Source organism: Octopus sinensis, linkage group LG3, assembly GCF_006345805.1.
Source record: "Octopus sinensis linkage group LG3, ASM634580v1, whole genome shotgun sequence".
In the NCBI taxonomy this organism is placed as follows: Eukaryota; Metazoa; Mollusca; class Cephalopoda; order Octopoda; family Octopodidae; genus Octopus; species Octopus sinensis.
In genome coordinates this window covers 5923184-5927875 of record NC_042999.1, presented here as the reverse complement: position 1 = coordinate 5927875, position 4692 = coordinate 5923184, and positions in this window count along the sequence as shown.

The window sequence follows — 4692 nt, the reverse complement described above, 5'->3', positions numbered from 1 at the left end:
GTTATTGTCCTGAGCCGGAGAAATCTGAAAGCGATGGTTCAAAACACAGCAGAAACCTCGATACAGGTGTTTTTAAACACAGGGTGAGCATCTGTATGGTTTTGGCTGACAATTAAGATTAAGCAGGAAGAGGACCTATATGGTTTGAGCTATAATATATACAGGCTCGTTAATAATCTCAGTTTATAATCACAGTATCAGAAAGCGTTCATCCACCAGGGTACCAGGGCACCCTACATTGCTATAACTCTAGCTAAGAGCTGGTTTGTCCAATTTGTCAAAACGTCTTAAAATTTAATTTCCATTTCTTGAACCAACAAATTAAGTTATTGATTTCTATTTTTCTTTCAGACCTTGCTTATTGTATCTTCCACTTACATATGTGTATGGAGCACAATAAACAACCAAAAGGAAACATGATTCATAACAGACAAAATATATTTCTTTAAAACTGAACTAAAACCATTTTTATTTATGATTTCCTTGTCACGAAACTTTTATATTTTATGCATAATTTATCACAATTTGTTATCAGTAATTCATTATGAATTCATAAATATCTGTGATTTTGTATTGTCAAAGGGAACATCTTCGGTTATTTCATTACAAATTCTTTTAAATGTAATTGATGAAAGTATGGTGTAATATTCTGTTGGAGATTTACTTTCCGTTCAGCAGATTCTTGAGAATTAATTACTGTAAATTTGATTGAAGAAATACAATTTAATTTTAGTTTAATAAAATACCCAAGAATTTGTAAGTTTGTAGAATATGCTATAAATTTATTTTGTTCTACCAATCGAACATCTTGGATAATTGCAAAGTTGATTGTTGTCGATCTACGAAATTAATTGCTATTATTAATTTCTTAATTAATCATAGAAAATTTGTCATGAAGCCATTATCTTGTTAATAAATCATTTGACCACATTTAATGTTGAAAGCAACAAGAAAAAATATTCAGGAATTGATTTTCTCTCGAAGTCCCTTACATCCATCCATCAAAGGATACTCTCTATAGTCGCTTGACTTGTTAGAAATAGCTACCATGATATTCTACAAACTTAAAAAAGGAAAGGTACACTAGAGAATGTGGTCTCTGGGTACACTATTACCGAATAAAAAGAAGACATAACTGGCAGAACAGGCTGATGTCTTTGATCATAATTCTGTTCAAACCGAACTGGCATGGTGCTATTATTTTATTCAATTCTTTACCTCTAATCCCGAGATGAAATGTCAATGATTCTAAATGGTTTATAGGTAAGAATACTATTCCTATGTGAAATAACCTTCAGCGGATATATATGAGTGAGTTAAAATACCATGGATATTCCACTTTAACGATTTTTGCACATTTTCAATTCTTGAAATAAACGATTAACTATCTTTTTTCTCATCGACTCTTTGATTTCCTAGAACCATTATTTGGGTCTCTTCAGATTCTATAATTCTGACTTCATTTGGCATTAGATTCTGAGATAATTACACACATTTTCAAACCTGGGAAAATCCGTCGGTCATATCTCTTCCCAGTTAAGGCGTAGTCTTGTCCTAATGTGACAAATCAATATTTGACAACGTCAGTAATTTGCGTCAATGAGACAAAGACGAAATAATAATCTTTTCTACTCTAGGCACAAGGCCCAAATTTTTTGGGAAGGGGGATGGTCGATTAGATCGACCCCAGTACGCAACTGGTACTTAATTTATCGACCCCCGAAAGGATGAAAGGCAAAGTCAACCTCGGCGAAATTTGAACCCAAAACGTAGCGGCAGACGAAATACTGTTAAGCATTTCGCCCGGCGTGCTAATCTTTCTAAAAATAGAGGGGACAAACAAGGATATACAAAGGGATTAAGTCGATTACATCGATGCCAGTGCGTAACTGGTACTTAATTTATCGACTCCGAAAGGATGAAAGGCAAAGTCGACCTCGGCGGAATTTGAACGGCAGGAGTATTTTGCCCGTCGTGCTAACGTTTCTGCCAGTTCGCCGCCTTACAAAGACGAAACAATAAAGATGAAAGGAATGAGCTGTCTTTTATTTCTTTAACATAAATTCAAAGTTCACACACACACACACACACACACACACACACACACACACACACACACACACACACACACACACACATATAGTAGATCCAAAAAATCGAAGAACAAACCCGAAAAAAAAATAATGCATATAGGCACAGGAGTGGCTGTGTAGTAAGTAGCTTGCTTACGAACCAAATTGTTCCGGGTTCCGGGTTCAGTCCCACTGCGTGGCACCTTGGGCAAGTGTCTTCTACTATAGCCTCGGGTCGACCAAAGCCTTGTGAGTGGATTTAGTAAACGGAAACAGAAAGAAGCCCGTCGTATGTATATATATATATATATATGTATGTGAGTTTGTGTATCTGTGTTTGTCCCTCAACATCGCTTGACAATTGATGCTGGTGTGTTTACGTCCCCGTAACTTAGCTGATCGACAAAAGAGACCGATAGAATAAGTACCAGGCTTACAAAGAATAAGTCCTGGGGGTCGATTTGCTCGATAAAGGCGGTGCTCCAGCATGACCACAGTCAAATGACTGAAACAAGTAAAAGAGTAAAAGAGAGTAAGAGTAACGCGAGGACGTGGTACATGTAAAGTATTAGCAGACGCTCAGGGAAGGAAAGAGGTGGTTTTACATTTTGAGCAAATGCTCTTCTTCAGAAACACGAGTGTTGTTGTCGGCGTGTCAAGACGTGCTTTTTTGAGCCCCGTGAGTAGTTGTCGTTTTGTTGTAAAATATTTGTTGAACTCCTGTTTTGTTGTTGAATTTAGTTTCCAAGGTGGCTGCACTTCCTGGGAGCTAATTTTTGTTGGAAAAAACCCCCTTTGGAGACTAAATACACACTTTTTTTCGAAAAGTTTCTTCGAAAAATTTTCGGAAAAAAAAATCCAACAATGGCGACTGAGCGAGGGAGTGAGAGCGGGAGGTTGAACAGTCAGTTCAACGAAGATTTCCTCGGCCTCATTACCACCATTGTATCTGCACAAGAGAAGGAGGAAGAGAGGAAAGAAGACAGAAAGCAGGAAGGAAAGAATGGCACTGACATTGCCACCGCCACTACCACAAACACGAACAACAGCAGCAAGAAGCCAAGCGTCAATGGTTTTGCCTCGGCAGCGAGGCAAATTAAGGAAAAAACTAAATGTCACGTTGGAAGCCATTAAAGCCGAAAATGACTAATAACGAAAAACGGAAACAATGTAGCATTAAATGAACCAAATGATATAATTAGAGACACAAACAAAGCAAAACAAAAAAAAGCATAACCACACACACCACACACACACACACACACACACACACACACAAAGGCAACTTGAACTCACACTTAAGCCTGTATGGAATGTAAAAACCTATGTAACAAGAGGAAAACGTTTCGGCACTGTGGAGGTGCGTTTCGCAACGCAGCAAGAAGTAAGACACCATTCCACAGTGCCACTATAAAGGTGAAAACTTTTTACTCGTGCCGACGTACCTGGGTCGGCGCGAAACAAAAATAAAAATTGAGAAGGTACCCTCAGAAATAAATATTTGCTGGCTGGTGGCGGGAGTCCTCCTAGACATAGGGGACACCAGCACAATATTGGAGGTGCACAAGCTGCATCAACAAAATTGGTCGGGTCAGGGAATGGAGCTCTTAATCCAAGTGGAAGAAGGGAGTGTAGAGCTCATCCCCGGCTCGATCAGTTTGCCGGACGGCACGAAAGTACACGTGACCGTAGAGGACAGGAAGCCGAGGTGTTACCTCTGTGCTGACAAGAGCGACCTCAAGGTCTCTTGCCCCAGAAAGAGAGGGGAGGAACAGCCAGCACTACTACCAACACTAGTATCAGTGTCACCTCCAGCGCAGAAACAGCAACAATAGGAGCAGCAGGAGGCGCAATGACCCAGTGGTTAGGGCAGCGGACTCGCGGTCAGAGGATCGCGGTTTCGATTCCCAGACCGGGCGTTGTGTGTGTTTATTTAGCGAAAACACCTAAAGCTCCACGAGGCTCCGGCAGGAGGTGGTGGCGACCCCTGTTGTACTCTTTCGCCCCAACTTTCTCTCACTCTTTCTTCCTGTTTCTTGTCCCCGACTTCCTACGCAACCGCTGAGCCTGGATGCGCATTCATCCATCCGTCGATGCTCTCGGTGTCAGGGGTTGACCTGCTTTCTCTTCTGCGGGTCTTACGAATAGCAAAGGACCACGTTTCGGACTCCTCCCACTGGGACGAAACCACTTCTCTCAACAAACAAACAAGCAGCAGCAGCAAAGACCAGCGGTCGCTGCACCAAGGGCAGCACTGGCGCCATCACCACCACTCAACCACCACACCACCACCACCACCACCACCACCACCACCACCACCAGTGTTGCTGCCTCCAGCCGTCAGTGAGGTTTCAACACAAAAACCAGGGGACTATTATCACCACCACCACCAACAGCAGTACTAACAACAAATGAAACCCCACAACAAGTCCAGACCCACAAAACATTCCCCTTTCCGACCCATACAACTCGGACTGCTCAAGTACTGAGGTCGAGGGTGGGGGGAGGGTTAGTGGTACACAGTGCCCCCAAAAATGAGAAGAAAAAAAAGAATTGAAGAACTATTATTGAAGAACAAGCTGACCCTCCCGACAGCAGTTACACACACACACACACACAC